At 43.4% G+C, this 24,928-nt stretch overlaps 1 protein-coding gene across 2 annotated transcripts in view; it reads left to right on the top strand.

The window, feature by feature from the left end:
- uba7 (ubiquitin-like modifier activating enzyme 7) overlaps positions 1 to 24,928 on the top strand; it is an 81,400-nt gene that overhangs the window by 50,521 nt on the left and 5,951 nt on the right. The gene's annotated exons all lie outside the window — the stretch shown is intronic.

Below are 24,928 nucleotides of genomic sequence, written 5' to 3'. Positions count from 1 at the left end.
GACTTATTACTATGTCATATCCTACAACTAGGGTTCAGAGTTGGTTAGGTTAGCCTACTACCAGATCAGGAATAACTCTGGGCCCCAGGAAAATAATTCCCCCCACCGCCACCACTCTGGGACCTGTGGTGCCACCTCTGAAATCACCACACAATGTTACAAATGAGAAAACATATCCTATTTGTATGATACACATTTTATATTTTTTGGGTGGTGGGGATGGGCTTCCATAGTTTTACATGGCTCAGTGCAACCAGCAGCTACTGCGACAATTTAAGAATGTAACAGGCTGTTACTGCAATTTCATGGTAAAACTCAATAAAACATTTCTTAAATATGAGGAAAATGTTTATACATTTCAGCTGTTTCTAAAACATTGCTCTGCTATTACCATGTATACTGTAGGAGTGTTGGCTCACTAAGACATTTGTGTTTACACTGCCCTGCTTCAAGGAGGGCAACTGTTTAGCCGAGGGTCGTGCGCTACCTCCTGAGGTAGTGGTCGATACGACGTAGAAAGTACACACGTTTACCTTGAGTAATATGTGTAGCGGACTGTATTTTTACGGAAAGTGTAGTTATGTACACTACCATTCAAAAGTTTGGGGTCACTTAGAAATGTCCTTGTTTTTGAAGGAAAAGCACAACAGTGAAGAGGCTTTTCTGGGATGCTTGCCTTCTAGGCAGAGTTGCAAAGAAAAAGCCAGAGTTGCAAAGAAAAAGCCATATCTCAGACTGGTCAATAAAAATAAAAGATTACGATGGGCAAAAGAACACAGAACACTGGACAGAGGAACTCTGTCTAGAAGGCCAGCATCCCGGAGTCGCCTCTTCACTGTTGACGATGAGACTGGTGTTTTGCGCGTACTATTTAATGAAGCTGCCAGTTGAGGACTTGTGAGGCGTCTGTTTCTCAAACTAGACACCCTAATGTACCTCTTGCTGTTGTTCCTCTTTCTATTCTGGTTAGAGCCAGTTAGCACTGTTCTGTGAAGGGAGTAGTACACCGTGTTGTATGAGATCTTCAGTTTCTTGGTAATTTCTCGCATGGAATAGCCTTAATTTCTCAGAACAAGAATAGACTGACGAGTTTCAGAAGAAAGTTCTTTGTTTCTGGCCATTTTGAGCCTGTAATCGAACCCACAAATGCTGATGCTCCAGATACTCAACTAGTCTAATGAAAGCCAGTTTTATTGCTTCTTTAATCAGGACAACAGTTTTCAGCTGTGCTAACATAATTGCAAAAGGGTTTTCTAATGATCAATTAGCCTTTTAAATGATAAACTAGGATTAGCTGACACAACATGCCATTGGAACAGAGGAGTGATGGTTGCTGATAATGGGCCTATGTAGATATTCCATTAGAAATCAGCCGTTTCCAGCTACAATAGTCATTTAAAACATTAACAATGTCTATGCTGTATTTCTGATCAATTTGATGTTATTTTAATGGACAAAATGTTTTGCTTTTCTTTAAAAAACAAGGACATTTCTAAGTGACCCCAAACATTTGAACGGTAGTGTAAGTGTGACGAGGCACAACAATGTAAAAGAATAGGAGACAGCCCTCGTCAGCCCCACAGAGACTCTGAGTATCGCTTTCCACTGAGTGTTGATGGTTTTCACTAGGGGTTCGGGCATGGGTCATAACTTTTGGAGAGCACTGAAATGTGATGCTGTGACACTGATTGTAATCTCTGAGATTGACATGCAGAAATGCCACGTCCAACTAGAACTAGCTAACTTTCCTCACGTTTCGTTCTTCTCTTTCCTGCCATTTATGTTTTCTTGGCACATTTATTGATATTTGAGGTTTCGAACTGCAAAGGGAGTGTTTAAACTTCATGATAAAGTTTAATGTGCCTCTTTAGTGTAATGGTAGTCGCTGGTCACATTCTTGCCCGTTGGAGTCATTTGATATGACCTAGAGGGAGAAAAGGGCTAACACTCAGCTTCTAGAGGGAGAATAGGGCTAACACTCAGCTTCTAGAGGGAGAATAGGGCTAACACTCATCTTCTAGAGGGGGAATAGGGCTAACACTCATCTTCTAGAGGGGGAATAGGGCTAACACTCAGCTTCTAGAGGGAGAATAGGGCTAACACTCATCTTCTAGAGGGAGAATAGGGCTAACACTCAGCTTCTAGAGGGGGAATAGGGCTAACACTCAGCTTCTAGAGGGAGAATAGGGCTAACACTCATCTTCTAGAGGTAGAAAAGGGCTAACACTCAGCTTCTAGAGGGAGAATAGGCCTAACACTCAGCTTCTAGAGGGAGAATAGGGCTAACACTCAGCTTTTAGAGGGGGAATAGGGCTAACACTCAGCTTCTAGAGGGGGAATAGGGCTAACACTCAGCTTCTAGAGGGGGAATAGGGCTAACACTCAGCTTCTAGAGAGAGAATAGGGCTAACACTCAGCTTCTAGAGGGGGAATAGGGCTAACACTCAGCTTCTAGAGGGGGAATAGGGCTAACACTCAGCTTCTAGAGGGAGAATAGGGCTAACACTCAGCTTCTAGAGGGAGAATAGGGCTAACACTCAGCTTCTAGAGGGAGAATAGGGCTAACACTCAGCTTCTAGAGGGGGAATAGGGCTAACACTCAGCTTCTAGAGGGAGAATAGGGCTAACACTCAGCTTCTAGAGGGAGAATAGGGCTAACACTCAGCTTCAAGAGGGAGAATAGGGCTAACACTCAGCTTCTAAAGGGAGAAAAGGGCTAACACTCAGCTTCTAGAGGGAGAATAGGGCTAACACTCAGCTTCTAGAGGGAGAATAGGGCTAACATTCAGCTTCTAGAGGGAGAATAGGGCTAACATTCAGCTTCTAGAGGGAGAATAGGTCTAACACTCAGCTTCTAGAGGGAGAAAAGGGCTAACACTCAGCTTGTAGAGGGAGAATAGGGCTAACACTCAGCTTCTAGAGGGAGAAAAGGGCTAACACTCAGCTTCAAGAGGGAGAAAAGGGCTAACACTCAGCTTCAAGAGGGAGAAAAGGGCTAACACTCAGCTTCTAGAGGGAGAATAGGGCTAACACTCATCTTCTAGAGGGAGAATAGGGCTAACACTCATCTTCTAGAGGGAGAATAGGGATAACACTCATCTTCTAGAGGGAGAATAGGGCTAACACTCAGCTTCTAGAGGGGGAATAGGGCTAACACTCAGCTTCTAGAGGGAGAATAGGGCTAACACTCATCTTCTAGAGGGAGAATAGGGCTAACACTCAGCTTCTAGAGGGAGAATAGGGCTAACACTCATCTTCTAGAGGGAGAATAGGGCTAACACTCAGCTTCTAGAGGGGGAATAGGGCTAACACTCAGCTTCTAGAGGGAGAATAGGGCTAACACTCATCTTCTAGAGGGAGAATAGGGCTAACACTCAGCTTCTAGAGGGAGAATAGGGCTAACACTCATCTTCTAGAGGGAGAATAGGGCTAACACTCATCTTCTAGAGGGAGAATAGGGCTAACACTCAGCTTCTAGAGGGGGAATAGGGCTAACACTCAGCTTCTAGAGGGAGAATAGGGCTAACACTCAGCTTCTAGAGGGAGAAAAGGGCTAACATTCATAGAGGGAGAAAAGGGCTAACACTTAGCTCTCAAATGTAATTGTCTGAAGCGTGCTGCATTAATACAACCTAGAATTCCATATTTTATCAAAGTTCTGTTTTTTCAACCGAGCTCTCTTACAATATAAAACAGTCACGATATCCGGAGGTCCAGAAGGCCGGTAGTGTTATTTCAGTCAGTGTAACGGGTGGTGTTATCCGGACTATCTCTGGCCTGCGTGTTGATAGGGGTGCGGGGGGAGGAGAAGCGGGCCTCTAATGATGCCCCTGGGTGCTGTTAGCTGTAAGGTGAGCCGCAGACCCTTAAACCAGAGAAGGAAGGCGTGCGGAGCAGAAACCTGACCCTGCCCTGGGATCGATGGAGGAGTGGGGAGTGAGGAGCCTAGCCAGGCGTTCAGATGTTGTCTAGCCGTCTGACTGGGCTGCCCTGTTCTGCTCTGGCTGGTGGTGTAAGCTTTCTAGGAGTGAATCGTTACTAGTCTGCCTGCAGCGCTGCTTGTCTGTTTTAGACAGCCCACATCATAGCCCTTCATCACCCCCCCTCCTCCCTCCCCCACATATCCCCCTGCTGCACCCCGTCCTTGTGTTTTGTTACCATCCCACACTTCCTCCCTCCCATGGCTCTCCTCCTGCCCCACCTTGCTCTCTCTCTCTTTCCTAATTGAATTAACTGTGTCAGAGCGGAGGAGGAGGCAGCAGACTCTGGCTGACTCTCAATTCAATTCAATTGAAGGACTTTGGGAAACATATGTTAACATTTCCAAAGCAAGTGAAATAGATAATAAACAAAAGTGAAATAAGCAATAAGAATTAACTGTGAACATTACACTCACAGAAGTTCCAAAAGAATAAAGACATTTCAAATGTCATATTATGTCTATATACAGTTTTGTAGCGATGTGCAAATAGTTAAAGTACAAACACTCTCTCTCTCACACTGCTGGTTTGTTGGATGGCTGGAGAAATGAGCGATATTTTCTGCCTTCACAAGAAGCTCTGTATTGAAACCAGATTACAGAGAGAGGAGAGCAGAGCAGAGCACCGTGTGATCAGACTGCTGTTCCTGTTAATTACTCACAGCCACAGCTTCACCTCGCTGCCTCGCCCACAGAGCTGCTCTATGCTGCAGGGAGGAGCTCTGTTTTTCTATTTATGATGGATCCCCATTAGCTGCTGCCAAGCACCTACTCTTCCTGGGGTCCAACAAAATGAAGGTAGTTTTATACAATTTTAAAAACATTACAGTACATTCACAGATTTCACAACACACTGTGTGCCCTCAGGTCCCTACTCCACCAACACCACATATCTACAGTACAAAATTCATGTATACATGTGTGTATAGTGCGTATGTTATTGTGTGTGTTTGTGTATGCATGTGTCTGTGCCTAGAGATTGTTTGTGTCTCTTCACAGTCCCGCTGTTCCATAAGGTGTATTTTTATCTAGTTTTTTTTCAATCTAATTTTACTGCTTGCATCAGTTACTTGATGTGGAATAGAGTTCCATGTAGTCGTGGCTCTATGTAGTACTGTGCGCCTCCCATAGTCTGTTCTGGACTTGGGTACTGTGATGAGACCTATTGTGGCATGTCTTGTGGGGTATGTATGGGTGTCCGAGCTGTGTGCATTCAACATGTCAATACATGTCAACATGTCTCATAAATAAAAGTAGTGATGAAGTCAATCTCTCCTCCACTTTGAGCCAAGCGAGATTGACATGCATATTATCAATGTTAGATCTCTGTGTACATCCAAGGGCCAGCCATGCTACCCTGTTCTGAGCCAATTGCAGTTTTCCTGTCGTGACCACACGACTGAACAGTAGTCCAGGTGCGACAAAACTAGGGCCTGTAGGACCTGCCTTGTTGATAGTGCTGTTAAGAAGGTAGAGCAGCGCTTTATTATGGACAGACTTCTCCCCATCTTAGCTACTGTTGTATCAATATGTTTTGACCATGACAGTTACTCCAAGCAGTTTAGCCACCTCAACTTGCTCATTTTCCACATCTCTGAAGCTGATCTCCCCTGCCACTCTCTCAATTCAATTCAATTTCAATTTAAGGGGCTTTATTGGCATGGGAAACATTATGGTTACACTCTTCAGTGTGGTTTTCCACATCGGAGCCTAATATTTTCACCGTACCCTGCAATCAAACCTGAAACCCTGTACATTTGACTATTAAACACTGAATCTCTGTCTGTCTGTCTGCCTGCCTGCCCTTGCTGCAAAACTCCTTCATTCACTGCTCAGTTTGGAAGGATCTCATACTCATTATCTCTCATTGACTGCCATGACAATATGTCTGAAGTATGGAATCAGGGGAGAGACGAGAATGTCAGCATTGGATGGTGCTCTGTTTACACGTAGAGAGGAGAATGTTAATAGCTACCTAAATTGTGAGAGGCCGGGGCCATTTTTAGATCACGGTACACATATACCACAGAAATCAAATGGGTAGGCTGAAAAGGAGAGATGGAGAGAGAGCGGGAGAGGTTTTTACCTCAGCATGTGCTTGGGTGTTTGTGTGCATGCGCCTGCGTGTGTGCGTCTGTGTGTCAGCCTCCTTGCACTGTGCCATTAAGGAACACTGTTGGGTGAACCTGATCTGTGGCTTCCAGCCCTCCTTAGGGAGACCCAGCAGCATGTAGCTGTGTTGTGGAGCTGTAACTCAAGACTCAGGCATGAATAGCACTCACTGGATAAAGAATAATCTGTGAGGGACACTTCTGTTTTTCTTTTCTTTGTTTGGTAGAGGGGGGTTTTAATTGTTGTTTTCAGCCCTTATGTTTGAATTTGGGTATGATAGAGCTTATTCATTGGCATTTATCCACTACCCATGGCTGTTGACTTCATCATTGTCCTGTCTCACCCTGTTTGTCCACTACCCATGGCTGTTGACTTCATCATTGTCCTGTCTCACCCTGTTTGTCCACTACCCATGGCTGTTGACTTCATCATTGCCCTGTCTCACCCTGTTGTGGACTCCCCTCACTTCCCTGTCATGTCTTCTTTGTGACAGGGAGTGTCACTTGGGCCTGCTTGAAAGTTTGTAGAAGTAGGATCACTCACCTGTGCAGATGTGGCTGTCTAATCTGGTGTGTGTCTTGTACTCCACCACCCATGCAGGGTACAATAGCCAGGAGATTACCAGTGAATAAAAAACAGCTCCTCTTTAGAGCTGGTCTGTGTGTTCCATGTGTTTAATAAGTTCACTTCTCCCATTCATTTAGCCAGTAACATTATGACTCCAGCCCATAAGCTCAGCATGCATACTCACTGTCAGCTAAACCATATAACCATGGGCTCCTCTATGACATCCATTTTAAATCATGTCCAATCACTTCAAACAGGGAAAGTTATGAGAGAGAGAGAGAGAGAGAGAGAGAGAGAGAGAGAGAGAGAGAGAGAGAGAGAGAGAGAGAGAGAGAGAGAGAGAGAGAGAGAGAGAGAGAGAGAGAGAGAGAGAGACCCTGGCGTCTGTCCAGATCTCGCCATACACATCACTCCCCGCTCTGCTCCAAAGGAACACTAACTGACTAGTGTACTCTCCAATGCGTTTCCCCTCTAGCCCCCTAGCTAGCTCTTCCATGTGGTTAGTTGGTTGCTGATGGTGGGTTTTCACACGACCGTTAGCTTCAAAAGACCACAGAATTATTTTTACAACCTGGGATAATGAACGTGGGAGCCCTGCTTATCCAGACTCCTGTACTCTACAACAGGGGTTCCCAAACTTTTTCACTCAGGCCCAAGTGCCAGCATTGGGGAACATCCCACGCCCCCCTGCACGTCACGTCTATTTCTATGGACACAAACTGTTCACACACCTCTTGTTGGTGGGGATAAAATGTTGCAGGTTGAAAGCTTATTTCCTGCAATTCTACACATTTTGTGATGGGGTGCAGAGAACATTTTGCCGTTTTAAGCTCATTTTCTTGCAATTCTGTACATTTTGCCATGTCTAATGTGTATTCATGTGATATTTGACTGACTCAAACATTACAACAAAGTCTATAAGCTAAAAAACGTGTGACGTAATACACCGGGAGTCAGGAAGTAGTGCATAAGGTGATTTTTTTATAAAGAAACGATACAGATGAACAAACATGAGTGTACAGAAAGTGAAAGAAAACAATACTACCTAATGACTGATGTCAACTGAGGGATAAAGAAAGGGGGAGTAATCACAGAGAAAATGATGACCAGGTGTGCGCTATGATGGGGAGCAGGTGTGCGTAATAATAGTTGCCAGGGCCAGTGGTTAGTAGACTGGCACGGTGAGCGCCAGTCTACTAAGAAGAAGGGGTCACGAGTAGGCGTGACAGTAAGCTGACATGGGCTTGTTGATCTGGACATTTCTGACAAGTTATAAATAGCTCTCTTAGGTATGCAATAAATTACATGATGAGGATAACTGATGATGCGCCTTGTGCATTCTACTATTGCAACTTTCAAGAGTTCATTGAAATAGTTATTTATTTATTTTTTATGGGGGGGGACCACAGTTTGGGAACCAGGAGAGTTTTACCCATGATTTTAACCAATAACATATGTAAACCCTGGATTGCTGATTCTATGTTTTGGCCATTGAGAGGCTTTGAAGCCACCGGTCAGCCATATTGGCACTCCCCAGTAGGAGCAGTCCTCCATAGGAATGAATGGAATTCTACAGCAGTGGAGGCTGGTGGGAGTAGCTACAGGAGGACGGGCTCATTGTAATGTCTGTTTGGGCTTCTTGCGGTCAAATTGCAGTCTACAAATTATTTGTAATTATGTTTCGGCCCCCCGACCATCCGCTCAAGAAGAAAATAGGCCCACGGGTGTTGATGATCCCTGGTCTAGTGTTATGATTAAACAGATATTGTATACGCATGGACAAAAAACATACGCACAAACACACACACACGTCAAGACTTACTGTATATGACAGTTGGTGAGATGCCTCATGCAGTCTCACACTCAGATCTCTACCCCCTAGATGAGACTGATTAATCAAATCAAATGTATTTATATAGTCCTTCTTACATCAGCTAATATCTCGAAGTGCTGTACAGAAACCCAGCCTAAAACCCCAAACAGCAAGCAATGCAGGTGTAGAAGCATGGTGGCTAGGAAAAACTCCCTAGAAAGGCCAAAACCTAGGAAGAAACCTAGAGAGGAACCAGGCTATGAGGGGTGGCCAGTCCTCTTCTGGCTGTGCCGGGTGGAGATTATAACAGAACATGGCTAAGATGTTAAAATGTTCATAGATGACCAGCAGGGTCAAATAATAATAATCACAGTGGTTGTAGAGGGTGCAACAGGTCAGCACCTCAGGAGTAAATGTCAGTTGGCTTTTCATAGCTGATCATTCAGAGTATCTCTACCGCTCCTGCTGTCTCTAGAGAGTTGAAAACAGCAGGTCTGGGACAGGTAGCACGTCCGGTGAACAGGTCAGGGTTCCATAGCCGCAGGCAGAACAGTTGAAACTGGAGCAGCAGCACGCCAGGCGGCCAGATTACTCACAGACACACTCAGCTCTCTACTCCAGATGAGACTGATTACTCACAGACACACTCAGATGTCTACTCCAGATGAGACTGATTACTCACAGACACACTCAGATGTCTACTCCAGATGAGACTGATTACTCACAGACATACTCAGATCTCTACTCCAGATGAGACTGATTACTCACAGACACACTCAGATCTCTACTCCAGATGAGACTGATTACTCACAGACACACTCAGATGTCTACTCCAGATGAGACTGATTACTCACAGACATACTCAGATCTCTACTCCAGATGAGACTGATTACTCACAGACACACTCAGATGTCTACTCCAGATGAGACTGATTACTCACAGACACACTCAGATCTCTACTCCAGATGAGACTGATTACTCACAGACACACTCAGATCTCTACTCCAGATGAGACTGATTACTCACAGACACACTCAGATGTCTACTCCAGATGAGACTGATTACTCACAGACACACTCAGATCTCTACTCCAGATGAGACTGATTACTCACAGACACACTCAGATCTCTACTCCAGATGAGACTGATTACTCACAGACATACTCAGATCTCTACTCCAGATGAGACTGATTACTCACAGACACACTCAGATCTCTACTCCAGATGAGACTGATTACTCACAGACACAATCAGATGTCTACTCCAGATGAGACTGATTACTCACAGACACACTCCGATCTCTACTCCAGATGAGACTGATTACTCACAGACACACTCAGATCTCTACTCCAGATGAGACTGATTACTCACAGACACACTCAGATCTCTACTCCAGATGAGACTGATTACTCACAGACATACTCAGATCTCTACTCCAGATGAGAATGATTACTCACAGACACACTCATATCTCTACTCCAGACGAGAATGATTACTCACAGACACACTCAGATGTCTACTCCAGATGAGACTGATTACTCACAGACACACTCAGATCTCTACTCCAGATGAGACTGATTACTCACAGACACACTCAGATCTCTACTCCAGATGAGACTGATTACTCACAGACACACTCAGACCTCCTCTGTAGAACAAGGCTAGACAGGCCTGGAAGGTAGGAGACAGGCTTAAAGCTGCACTCCAGGCTCCTTTTCACCTCATTTATCACCTGATTTACTTAATAAAAGGCACATCTCAATAGGTGGTCCAGGTATGACATCACATGGCACAAGTGGGGGGGTGGGCCTTTCCTCTTTTGTCCTGTGTTGAGTCTCAATTGTTCCCGCAGGCAAGGGGGGGGGGGGGTCGATGACATCATATCAGACAGTCAGACCCACTCCTTTGATGGCCTATACCTTGACGTTTGCAATTGTTTGCGATATTGTTTTTCAACAGGAAAGGTTTTTTTTAAATAGCTGGAATAGGACTTTAACAAAGGCCTTGCTCTTAAGGTTTTGGGCAGTTCACAATGTGCATTGCGTCTCGTGTGTGTGTGTGCATTTGTACACCTTAGGACACCAGTAAGTTGCTCTAAAGTTAAGCATGCATGCTTAGGGTAGATCAAAATGGAACAACTTGTATGGAAAATACAAATACAATGTATATTTATTGGTCTTAAATTCCACATTAATGCAGTAGTAAGCAATTGGAAAAACCTGTAGGCTGTGGTTTCAGATGGTATTTACTTCTGCTAATGAGTAAACCTGGTGTGTTTATGCTGAGAGTTAAGAAAGTCATATGAAATGACATACTGTAAATTACCTTCCCCCATGGATATTTCACTCATCAATTAAAAGCGGAGACTGAAGTAGCATATGTTGCATTGAATCACCAAACTTTACAGCAGAGCATGAAAATACCCAAAGCATGAAATTAATGTAGGTATAAATACGGAGTGGCAACAGATACAGAGTTTTTATATCCCAGTTTGCCCAGTCCAAAAATATGGATATTTCTGTGCATGTGCAGGATTTATTTTTACCTCCGCTGCCTACGTAGCGGCTGTACTGAGTGCTCCGCTGCCGCTCCCCCGCTTTGATCGCCTTTGTCTGGTCACTGGTGTAGCCTACAAACTTAATGTTGTACACAAAACTGTTGTAACTATTGCATTCCATGCATCAGTAAGCATAAGCCCGATGTCATGTTATTTTTTCAGGAGGGGAGTAGGGAACATGCAGCTATTTACATACAAAATACATTATCGACATGTTCATACAAACTTGGTTGTCAGTATTGCAAACATAGGCATTACACAAACAGACAGTCTAGCAATTGCATGTTCTCCTTACAGTAGCTGCTGAGTTACATGATTAGATAAGTATTCAACCCACTGAGTCAATACATATTAGAATCACCTTTGACAGAGATTACAGCTGTGAGTCTTTCTGGGTAAGTCTCTTAGAGCTTTCCACACCTGGATTGTGCAACATTTGCTCATCATTTGTTTCTAAATTCTTAAAAGCTTTGTCAAATTGATTGTTAATCATTGCTAGACTACCAATTTCAGGTCTTGCCATAGATTATCAAGCAGATTTTAAGTCAAAACTGTAACTTGGCCACTCAGGAACATTCACTGTCTTCTAGGTAAGCAACTCCAGTGTAGATTTGGCCTTGTGTTTTAAGTTATTATCCAGATGAATGGTGAATTCATCTCCCAGTGTCTGGTGGAAAGCAGACTGTACCAGGTTTTCTTCTAGGATTTTGCTTGTGCTTAGCTCCATTCCGTTTAGTTTTTATCTTGAAAAGCTCCCCAGTTCTTAACAAATACAAGCATACCCATAACATGATGCAGCCACCATTATGCTTGAAAATATGGAGAGTGGTACTCAGTAATGTGTTGTATTGGATTTGCCCCCAAACATAACACTTTGTATTCAGGACAAAAAGTGAATTGCTTTGCCACATTTTTTGCGGTATTACTTTAGTGCCTCGTTGCAAACAGGATGCATGTTTTGGAATATATTTTTTCTGTACAGGCTTCCTTCTTTTCACTCGGTCAATTAGGTTAGTATTGTGGAGTAAGTACAATGTTGTTGATCCCTCAATTTTATCTTATCACAATTAAACTCTGTAACTGTTTTAAAGTCACCATTGGCCTCGTGGTGAAATCCCTGAGCAGTTTCCTTCCTCTCCGGCAGCAGAGTTAGGAAGGATGCCTGTATCTTTGTAGTGACTGTTTTGTATTGATACACCATCCAAAGTGTAATTAATAAGTTCACCATGCTCAAAGGGATATTCAATGTTTTTATTATTTTTACCGGTCTACCCTTCTTTGGGAGCCATTGGAAAACCACCCTGGTCTTCGTGGTGAATCTGTGTTACAAATTCACTGCTCGACTGAGGGACCTTACAGACAATTGAATGTGTGGGGTACAGAGATGAGGTAGTCATTCAAAAATCATGTTAAACAATATTATTGCCAGGCTTGCCATAACAAAGGGGTTGAATACTTATTGACTCAAGACATTTTAGGTTTTCATTTTTTATTAATTTGTGAAAAAATTTAAAAACATAATTCTACTTTTACCTTATGGGGTATTGTGTGTAGGCCAGTGACAAAAAAATCCAAATTTAATCCATTTTAAATTCAGGCTGTAACACAACAAAATGTGGAATAAGTCAAGAGGTGTGAATACTTTCTGAAGGCCCTGTCTGAGGTTCATACTGTGGAATGCAGTGGTTGGTTTTGATGTTTCAAGTTTTGATGTCACATGCACTAGTACAGTGAAATGGCTTTCTTGCAAGTTCCAAACTCAACAATGCAGTAATCAATAACAATGTAACACTAAAAGTAACATAAGGTAGAACAAAAACACACAATAAATAAAAATAAGAAGAACACGAGAAAATAAGTAAGCATAATATATAGAGGGTCAGTCAGTTCTAGTACCATATTTTCAATGTGCAGGGATACTGGAGTGATAGGTAGATATGGACAATGCATTTGCAAAGTATTCATACCCCTTGACTTTTTCCAAATTTTGTTACGTTACAGCCTTATTCTAAAATTGATTAAATTGTTTTTTTTCCCTCATCAATCTACACACAATACCCCATAAAAACAGGTTTTTAGATTTTTTTTTTGCAAATGTATTAAAAATAAAAATCTGAAATATCACATTTACATAAGTATTCAGACCCTTTACTCAGTACTTTGTTGATGCACCTTTGGCAGTGATTACAGCCTCGAGTCTTCTTGGGTATGACGCTACAAGCTGGCACACCTGTATTTGTGGAGTTTTTCCCATTCTTCTCTACAGATCCTCTCAAGCTCTGTCAGGTTGGATGGGGAGCTTCGCTGCTCAGCTATTTTCAGGTCCCTTCAGAGATGTTAGATGGTTGACTTTGGTTGATTCAGAGGTCAACTTCAATTCAATTCTTGGTTGATAAGCAGATGTTTTTTGGTGGTTGTGCGTGCCTGTGTGTTTGTGCGTGCGTGTGTGTGTGTCGGGTAATCCCAGATAAACATAGATTGTAACAGCTAGGCCATAATGAGCAGCCTACTTGTTGGAGCCGCATGTGCTGCTGCTAGTCAGAAGAGGAGAGCTGAGGACCAATCAGAACAAACCTGGAGGACTGCTGTCCAGATGCCTACTGGCTCAGAGGAGAGCTGAGGACCAATCAAAACAAACCTGGAGGACTGCTGTCCAGATGCCTCCTGGCTCAGAAGACTCTAATGTGACTGTTGAGACAGACTTTTGGAACGGTTCCCAATCACAGTCAAAAAGGAATACCTATTCCCTACAGTGACTTCTATGATTAAATAAATCAACTGTGACCTCTGGGCCTCAAATTAGAGACTGGTTTACACAGTGGCTATTACCAAAGTTTCGCTAAACCACTGTTAACCTTACCTCATAAAAGTTATTATTTGCGCTAAGACAGTTAGCAGAAGATTTGGTTAGATGTTAATATTGGTTTTATGATAACACATACCACTGTGTACTTTCCTTCTCTGAAACTGAAATGGACACAGTGACATGTGATACAGTAGTGATTACTCTTGTGTTTGCATAGGTGTGAGTTCATTTTGCTATCAATGCAAGATGGTATGTGACCCTGCGAAGGTGACTAGATTTGACGTCCTACACACCATCCTCGTCCACCGTCTGTATAGGTCTAGTAGTGGACAATGTTGAGTAATTGTCTGTAACTGACAGGGGAAGTATCTCAGGTATGGGTCACAAAGTGGCATTCGGTGGCCGTCAACAAATCAGTCAACAACAGCTTCATAAAGTAGAAAGTAGGAACTAATTGAGATGGAAGGGGAAGTCAACGTGAGGCCAAGGTGAAGTCCTGCAGTGTGAATAGGCCAAGGTGTTGTTTGTTAGGGATCAAATGACCAAGAAAAAATCTGATTTCATGTTGTTATGCAATATGATAGGACAAAGAAATGTTTATTTTGCATGATTTCTACACCCAGAGTTTAATAACATGTGTGTTTTTTGTAATGTAAGCTACAAAACCTGCAACAAGAACCTCCGATCATATCAAATCACCAGGGAGAACACCAGTATATTCTAAGCAAGCAGAATAACACATGGAACCATATGTAGAAACACTAGTGGCTCGGCTGAATGGGGTCGACGTGTGGTGGGAGGGATGGTTTGGATCAAGAGTGACCCCCCCAACGCAGTCCTCACTGAACCATGGCAGCCTGAGAACAGGTCAAGCGAGAGGGTCAGGCGAGCACCACCTCGCAGGTCAGGGGTGGGTTTGGCAGGAACACACATCCTGTTGCTGTGTCACACCAGGCCCTAGTGGATAACTCATTTCCTGTCTGGGCTGTGTTTGTCTGTGGTTGAATTGACATGTATGCAGAGTATGCATGCATGTGTCTCCCCCCTTGTCCTGTCTGCCAATTCCATCTAACTTACTTCACTCTGTTTTCCTCTCTTTTCTCTCTTTCTCTGTTTTCTATGGCCCCTAGGCTCTGCTGACGCCTCTATCTCCACACCCTGATTTGTGGTTCCACGGCTGTTTCACTGTAGCCCTCTAAAGTGGCTCATTGTAGCCGGACACAGGCAATTAACACATATTCACCGCTTCCTTTCCCCACCACAAGGGCTCCTGGGTATTTATCCCAACACACTGCTCTTAGACTTGGTTAGTCATTTCCTCCTAATTGAGGTTGTGTGTAATTTGTGTGTATCTTTTGAGCCTTTTCCTAATGCTACTGCTAATGCTTACATGTTTCCCACTGCGGTCTGTGGGAGTTTGGGGCTAAAGCCAGAGACATGGGGCCTACGGTAGAGAGGCCCTGAGCAGTCCTGAGGCTCAGCAGTTCCTCTGGGACAGTTCTTATGTTCTGGCACGGTCATCTCATTTATTGTCCATTCTACTGATCTTATGTTCTGCAACAGTCATCTAATTTATAGTCCATTCTACTGATCTTCCTAGCTTGCTAGCTGCTCTAGAATCAATACAGTCCCATGCATTGATTGGTCAAATGTCACACTGACTGTGGGTCTCTAGGGCCAAATATGCCTGCAGCATGTACTATTTACACGTATTGAACATCAGATGAGGGCTAATGAGGCCCTAGTTATCCATAACAACACCGGGGTGTTACTGTTTTTACATCATTCTATTAAGTATTGCATGACAATATAGATGTGACTTCCTGTTGCAATAGGAGTGGATCAATAGAGCCAGGGGAAATACAATATGCAACGTTCGACAGACAGCAACAAACACAGTGCCTTCAGAAAGTATTCATACCCCTTGACTTATTCCACATTTTTTTGTTACAGCCTGAATTCAAAATGGATTAAATCGTTTTTTCCCCCTACACACAATATTGTATAATGACAAAGTGAAAACATGTTTTTAGACATTTTTGCTAATGTATTGAAAATGAAATACAGAAATATTTAATTTACTTAAGGATTCACACCTCTGAGTCAATACTTTGTAGAAGCACCTTTGCCGGCGATTACAGCTTTGAGTCTTCTCTTGGACTTGATGGTATAGTTTCTGCTCTGACATACACTGTCAACTATGGCGTCTGTTTCTTCTTCCACTTGACACTCATTCTAATTCTAGGAATGCTAATTCACAGAATTAGAATTTGTGTAAAGTGGCCATATTTATTGGATCGTAGTCTAGCTCCTCTTGCTTTATAATATTTAACCATTTGACCTAATTTGGTATCTTTCTTGAGTGAGGGTTTAAGTGTTCTCCGCCTCGTCGGTGATTGGTCAACAGTACTACTCCTAGTACGAATGGGAACAGTAAGTGTTTGTTGCCATTCAACGAGAGACGATTCGTTTTCATGCACATTTTGCCAAATTGTTTCTCTTCTCTTCTCATACTTTAGGAGTATGCGAGAACAGATGGTCGCTTCGCCTAGCCGATGTATGCGGACGCCTTAAGAGGGTAGAGAGGGTGGAGAAGTTTTGGACGTTGAGGCTTTTAGGCTGCCATCTGCCTCCTTGCAGTACTCCTGTTGGAATCATGATCAATATCATCCCAGGCTGTAGATGTACAACATAACCACCAATTCAATCTAAAACAAACAAGTGCATCTTTGCATTATCATCACAATTGGCAAGCTACTACACCACTTTCAGAGGTAGCATGTAGTAAAAACGTGTGACACTGTGGTGACCCAGCTGGCAGTTATTGATATTTAGACACATGGGTTGCATCACAGTCAGGCATGCCCTGTGTGGTTTCAGTGTGACGTAGAGAGGACGTCAGTGGAGGGTTTGTAATACTGCCATGATGCACTCAACGGGGACAAGAGGAAATTGATTGTTCACTTATTTCTCTGGTTTCACTGCTGTTGTCATTCGAAAGAGAGAGCTGCCCAGAGTTAGGTATTTCCTGGAGTTACCTGTGTCACATTCTGGCCGGGTGTGAGGAGGATATTTGAAAATGTGAAAGCTGTCTCTCTCTAATTTGAGGCTATGAAAGGAAAGAGAAAGACTACAGAAAGAAAGAGATGAGGGTGAAAACAGGATGGATTACTGTCATAACGGTATGATCTAAAAGAACACTGATTGTACCCCATCAGTCTCCTCTAAAGCACACGTTGAATACATTCATGCAGAGCATACAATACAATTTTTTTCATGGTTTGGTTTCTAATTAGAATTTTAGCCAGGCTCTGTTGCTGTGTCTACAGTGTGAAATTGCCATTTCTTACGATGCAGCACCCTGCAGGAAGGAGGACATATCAAGATTATCTCCTTGAACCAGTTCCTGCCTGGGAAAATGGGCCATTGTGTGAAAGGGCAGATTGCTGCCTTACATCATGATTACAGCCCCAGTACCACAGCTAGCGATGTGGCATTTTCAAAATGACCAACACACACGATTGTCCTCTTCGACAGGGACTTAGAGTCAGGTCCATTCTGGTTGCTTTATCTCTCCGGTGCTGTGGTTCAATGGCAGAACTCAATGGCAGAACTCCCCCTGGCTTCCCTGCGAACCCCTGCTCCCTGAACTTCCTGTGTAGCTATGTGTTTAGTTAACATGTACAGTATATCTGCTGTCAGGGGTTGTTGCTATTTCTGGATCTCGTCTATCACTGAACTCTGTTATCTGTCATACTAAGTGTGTGTTGCTGTTCATTAGACCATGTGTCCGGTCTGTTAATGAATGGCTGTTCTATTTCCCCCTGTTTTATGTCTGGCTTCGCCTGGATGCAGAGTGAGGTGTTTGTGTAAAAAAAAAATATATATATATTTTATATTTGACATTCTTCAAAGTAGCCACCCTTTGCCTTGATGACAGCTTTGCACACTCTTGGCATTCTCTCAACCAGCTTCACCTGGAATGCTTTTCCAACAGTCTTGAAGGAGTTCCCACATATGCTTTCCTTCACTCTGCGGTCCAACTCATCCCAAACCATCTCAATTGGGTTGAGGTCGGGTGATTGTGGAGGCCAGGTCATCTGATGCAGCACTCCATCACTCTCCTTCTTGGTCAAATAGCCCTTACACAGCCTGGAGGTGTGTTGGGTCATTGTCCTGTTGAAAAATAAATGATAGTCCCACTAAGCGCAAACCAGATGGAATGGCGTATCGCTGCAGAATGCTGTGGTAGCAATGCTGGTTAAGTGTGCCTTGAATTATGAATAAATCACTGACAGTGTCACCAGCAAAGCACCCCCACACAATCACACCTCCTCCTCCATGCTTCACGGTGGGAAACACAAATGCAGAGATCATCCGTTCACATACTCTGCGTCTCACAAAGACACGTCAGTTTCTGTCAGTTTTTATCCTGAAAGCACAGCCTGATTTCCTTTTCTTCAGGAAGTAGCTATGGAGCCTCAGTGGATGTCTCACCCAGCTTCCTGCCAGAATGGAGAGGAGACACCTAACAGCACAGTGGCAGGGTGTTCATGTGGACATCCTGACAGAGAAGGGGAGCTACCTCAATCTGAGAGGAACATCTCTGTCTGGGAGAGGGACGCACTTCTGATCATGGTTATCTATCTTACAATATCAGTTGGTGGCGTCCCTCTCACTCATAGATGGTTAGAGAGAGTACAGTAGTACTTTATGAAGGGAGAAATGCACTTGGGGGCCAACATTTTGAAAGCATATATAATGTAGTAATGTTTCTTTCTCTGGAGTTTTGATGTGTATGTATGTATGTGAATAATCCTATGATATACATACTCAGGTATTCTGTGTTTGAGTAGAGAGCCCCAGCAATAATGCAGGCTCTGATATGTGGATAGCAGATGAGAATGTTTGCTGTGCTCGATGAAGGGAGAGTGCTACATGAAAACATGCACGTGTCCATAACAGAGACTGTACTCCACATGGGCCATATGCTGTCCGTGAGTGTCTCTGTCTGTCAGCCTGTCTCTGTCTGTCTCTGTCTGTCTCTGTCTGTCTACCTGTGTGTCCCTGTCTGCCTGTCTCATCCGTCTCTCTCTCGCTCTCTCTCTCTCTGTCTGTCAGCTTGTCTCTGTCTGTCTGTCTGTCTGTCTGTCTGTCTGTCTGTCTGTCTGTCTGTCTGTCTGTCTGTCTGTCTCCTCATACATCTCTACTCACCAGCCAGATCGGGTTCTAAACAGCTTTGCACTGACTGTCTCAGAGTAGACCTCAGGACAAACTCCAGAGGGCCAGTGTTTGACATGAACAGCACACTCTTGTCCACCATCGGTCCTCTGTTTATTCTGTAGATCCACCCTCGTTGGTATATAGTGCTGACATAAGACCTTATATGGATTGCTGCTCTTTGGGTGGCAGCCAAGCAGTGTCCCATCTGAGCACAATACTCTGACAGTTTTGGGGTTTACCTAACCATTGATGTCTCAGCTAGCTTTAAGACCCTGTGGGCCTAGACGTTCACTAAGATGTCTGATTGGCCAAGAGAGAGTTTTAAACCATTAGGATTCAAGAAAGTTATAATTTAATTACCAACAAAGCCTGTCATTATGAATCACCAGAAAGCCGTCAGGCTTCCCTCAGATGTGTGACATTATTGGAGCCATCAAAGCAGAGGCTGTTGTCCACCATTTTGGGTTCCTTTCTTTTAGTTTATAGTTCTGTGGGGATGATTGTGTATTCTATTATAGGAATTCAAACACAAAGAAACATTGGATGCGGTGGGGGGGGGGGGGGGGGTCTAAGAGAGGAGTCTATAAGCCTTGTAATTGTTTCCAGCAGCAGCCGGTTTTGGTTCTAACTTCCACCGTGCTTGCTTATGTTTATACCCTCTGAGGCGGTGAGGGGATGACGTCACACGTGGCCACATACAGTCTGATTGGGCGGCCGATTGGCTGAAGGCTCCTTGTGGAGTTCCTGGAAAGGCCTGTGAGAGAGGGAGGGAGAGTAAAAATAGCCTAGTTTATATTCTGAACAATCTACACACAAAGGCCTTAATTACAAACATTGCTCTGATCCATCTCTATTGAAAGCCTCAACAAGGCAGTTCTTCACAAAGACGACAAAGTCTCACATCTGTGTTTTTATAGAGTTCAAACAATCCCTCTTTCTTGGCAAAGACAACCTCTCTGTTCCAAAACTGGCAATGCCAAAGTGCATAATGTAACTCTCCTATCTATGGCAAACATTGCCATCCACCCAAAACCACTGCTACTACCAAACACTGTCACCCACTGCCTGATGTACAGCAGTGGAACATGTCCTCTCTGCAGCGTCATCATTTGACATATTCATTTAATCTTCACTTAGTATGTGGTGATGTGTTAGATTCCATGATGCCTTCGTCTCCCATTGTTTGATCATTGCTGGTTATAGCTACACACCCAATAAGACCATATGAGTAGCAGGCTGTGAGTGTAGCAGAACTCTATCCCCACCAGGCAGGGAGTGGGAGGAGACAGTAGACTGATACTCTCTGACCGTTCCTCTTGGCTGCTGAAGCACAGATAATTGGACATAGGTTCTGTTCTAGTTTTGTTATTGGTGTCTCAGGCCAAGTTTTCATCTGTCACAAAACCCCCAGACAGATCCTGCGTTGGTTAGGCCCAAAAAGTGACATATTGTGACACATTCTCCTGGGAGTGAGGAACCCTGGCAGAGCCGTGGTCAGGTGACGTGACACTTTCCCTCGGTCGTGCAGATGGAGCCGGAGAGAGGATTATGATGTTGATGGTAAACAGATGGGTCATGTGAGGCCACTGGAGTGTAATGTCAGTCCGGTGGCCAGAGGAGCAGGAATGTTTATGTTAGCTGAGCTTTAACTGGATCACGAAGATGAAGCATTCTTGGTCTATGTTTGGACTACTGGGATTGATCCTATAGAGATAAACAGTGGTTTGCGTTAGAGGCCATTGCCGTATGATCCTCTCTGGGATCACCATTCCTTGTCCACTTACGGCCCAGTTATACCAAAACCTACAAAGTAGAAAATAATCTTCAAGTTCTCGCTTTGTATGTGTATCTTCCAAACAGCATGCATAACATCACGTCATCTAGCATAGAGTCAAAGCTAGCTACCAAGACTCCCTTCTCCGATTGGTAATTATACACTCGCGTCGCTGCTCATTTGCATAAACTTGGGACTTTCTGAACTCTGGCTTCTGAGATCGTAGTCGCCGAAGTCGCTGGATGTGTCCTTGTGTATCCTCCCAACCATTGAAAATGGATTGTCTCTGGTGGTTTGATCGCTAGATGTAGTGCCTGGTGTAATCAGGGTATAAAACCAGAGGTCACCTAGCCAGCACACCTTAAGGATGATGGTGGAGTCACACCAAGAGCTTAGCGTCATATAGCTCAGTGGGATACTGACAGAAGCTCTATGTTCTGGTAATTTCTCCTTACTCCTATTAAACAGGCTTTGTGTCAGACAGCCACTCCTTCTGTTGGTGTAAACGTCACATGAGAGTACACAGCGCTCGTTGACGTTAGTGTTACATTCTGGATGTATTGATGACATGATCTGTGTTTGGTACACAACTCAATAATCACTCCTGTAGCCTAACATTTATAATGACACTTTGACTTACATTAAGTCTTCTGTTGTGTTTCAACACTTTTGTGTTTCCTCTTGAATATGCGATATCTAAAAGAAGGGTTTGGGGAGTGGAAGCTGAGCTTGTGGACAGGATGAAGTACATCTGTATTTTCCACCCTGCCTGTATCCCCTGGTCTGACTAAACTATTCCATTCCAACAACCAGACTTAGAAACAGTATTTTTATGAACGGGCAGAAATTCAGACCATTTGCTATGAGACTCAAAATTGAACTCAGGTGCATCCTATTTCCATTGATAATCCTTGAGATGTTTCTACAACTTGATTGGAGTCCACCTGTGGTAAATTCAATTGATTGGACATGATTTGGAAAGGCAAACACCTGTCTATATAGAGCAAAAACCAAGCCATGATGTCGAAGGAATTGTCGGCAGAGCCCTGAGACAGGATTGTGTTGAGGCACAGATCTGGGGAAGGGTACCAAAAAATGTCTGCAGCATTGAAGGTCCCCAAGAACACATTGGCCTCCATCATTCTTAAATGGAAGAAGTTTGGAACCACCAAGACTCTTTCTAGAGCTGGCCGCCTGGCCAAACAGCAATCGGGGAGAAGGGCCTTGGTCAGGAAGGTGACCAAGAAACCCAATGGTGATTCTGACAGAGCTCCAGAGTTCCTCTGTGGAGATGAGAGAACCTTCCAGAAGACTAACCATCTCTGCAGCACTCCACCAATCAGGCCTTTATGGTAGAGTGGCCAGACGGAAGCCACTCCTCAGTAAAAGTCACATGACAGCTCGCTTGGAGTTTGCCAAAAGGGACCTAAAGAACTCAGACTATGAGAAACAAGATTCTCTGGTCTGATGAAGCCAATATTTAACTCTTTGGCCTGAATGCCAAGCGTCACGTCTGGAGGAAACTTTCCACCATCCCTACGGTGAAGCATGGTGGTGGCAGCATCATGCTGTGGGGATGTTTTTCAGCGGCAGGGACTGGGGGACTAGTCAGTGTCGAGGGTAAGATGAACAGAGCGAAGTACAGAGATCCTTGATGAAAACCCTCCAGCAACCTGGACACTCCCCATCCAACCTGACAGAGCTTGAGAGGGTCTGCAGAGAAGAATTGGAGAAACTCCCCAAATACAGGTGTGCCAGCTTGTAGCGTCATACCCAAGAAGACTTGAGGCTGTAAACGCTGCCAAAAGTGCTTCAACAAAGTACTGAGTAAAGGGTCTGAATACTTAATTAAATGTAATATTTCCATTTTTTATGTGGTATTGTGTGTAGATAATTTAATCAATTTTAGAATAAGGCTGTAACAAAATGTGTAAAAAGTCAAGGGGTCTGAATACTTCCCGAATGCACTGTATATACATAAATATATGTTACACATTGATTCATGAAAACACTGAAGATAAATTGGCCCCTAAAATTCTTGACTGAAGCCCCTCACTGTTACTGCTATTTGATCTGCTGTCTGGCCAGGCTTCTGGAAAGTTCCTATGCTGTTATTTCACAGATTCATATTCACAGTAGAGGTCGACCGATTATGATTTTTCAACGCCGATACCGATACCGATTATTAGAGGACAAAAAAAGCCGATACCGATTAATCGGCCGCTTTTTAAAATGTATTTGTAATAATGACAATTACAACAATACTGAATTAACACTTATTTTAACTTAATATAATACATCAATAAAATCAATTTAGCCTCAAATAAATAATGAAACATGTTCAATTTGGTTTAAATAATGCAAAAACAAAGTGTTGGAGAAGAAAGTAAAAGTGCAATATGTGCCATGTAAGAAAGCTAATGTTTAAGTTCCTTGCTCAGAACATGAGAACATATGAAAGCTGGTGATTCCTTTTAACATGAGTCTTCAATATTCCCAGGTAAGAAGTTTTAGGCTGTAGTTATTATAGGAATTATAGAACTATTTCTCTCTATACCATTTGTATTTCATATACCTTTGACTATTGGATGTTCTTATAGGCACTTTAGTATTGCCAGTGTAACAGTATAGCTTCCGTCCCTCTCCTCGCTCCTACCTGGGCTCGAACCAGGAACACATCGACAACAGCCACCCTCGAAGCAGCGTTACCCATGCAGAGCAAGGGGAACAACTACTCCAAGTCTCAGAGTGAGTGACGTTTGAAACGCTATTAGCGCGCACCCCGCTAACTAGCTAGCCATTTCACATCGGTTACACCAGCCTAATCTCGGGAGTTGATAGGCTTGAATTCATAAACAGCAGAGCTGCTGGCAAAATGCACTAAAGTGCTGTTTGAATGAATGCTTACGAGCATGCTGGTGCCCACCATTGCTCAGTGAGACTGCTCTATCAAATCATAGACTTAATTATAACATAATAACACACAGAAATACGAGCCTTAGGTCATTAATATGGTCGAATCCGGAAACTATCATCTCGAAAACAAAACATTTATTCTTTCAGTGAAATACGGAACTGTTCCGTATTTTATCTAACGGGTGGCATCCATCAGTCTAAATATTCATGTTACATTGCACAACCTTCAATGTTATGTCATAATTACGTAAAATTCTGGCAAATTAGTTCGCAATGAGCCAGGCGGCCCAAACTGTTGCATATACCCTGACTCTGCGTGAAATGAACGCAAGAGAAGTGACACAATTTCACCTGGTTAATATTGCCTGCTAACCTGGATTTCTTTTAGCTAAATATGCAGGTTTAAAAATATATACTTCTGTGTATTGATTTTAAGAAAGGCATTGATGTTTATGGTTAGGTACACGTTGGAGCAACGACAGTCCTTTTTCGCGAATGCGCACCGCATCGATTATATGCATCGCAGGACACGCTAGATAAACTAGTAATATCATCAACCATGTGTAGTTATAACTAGTGATTATGATTGATTGTTTTTTATAAGATAAGTTTAATGCTAGCTAGCAACTTACCTTGGGTTCTTACTGCATTTGCGTAACAGGCGGGCTCCTCGTGAGGCAGGTGGTTAGAGCGTTGGACTAGTTAACCGTGGACTAGTTAAGGTTGCAAGATTGAATCCCTGAGCTGACAAGGTAAAAATCTGTCGTTCTGCCCCTGAACAAGGCAGTTAACCCACCGTTCCTAGGCCGTCATTGAAAATAAGAATGTGTTCTTGACTGACTTGCCTAGTTAAATATAGGTGTAAAAAAAATAAAACTGTTTTATTCTCCTCATGTGAGATATAATATTCAAGCACCCTGTGACTCCAGAGGCGTCTGTGTTTGGGCTCTAGTCAGGTCTATCTATGTGTCTAGGGAAGGGCTCTCCAACCCTGTTCCTGGAGAGCAACCATCCTGTAGGTTTTCGCTCTAACCCTAATCTAGCGCACCTGATTCTAATAATTACAGTAACTGGATCAGGCTAGTTATAACTACAGGAGGGTAGCTTGCTCTCCAGGAACAGGTTTGGAGAGCCCTGGTCTAACTGCTCTCCTAGTGGAGACATAGACATGGGGCCCTATTC

Source organism: Salvelinus alpinus, chromosome 2 (assembly GCF_045679555.1).
Source record: "Salvelinus alpinus chromosome 2, SLU_Salpinus.1, whole genome shotgun sequence".
Classification (NCBI taxonomy): domain Eukaryota; kingdom Metazoa; phylum Chordata; class Actinopteri; order Salmoniformes; family Salmonidae; genus Salvelinus; species Salvelinus alpinus.
This window is presented reverse-complemented; position numbering and strand designations above follow the sequence as displayed.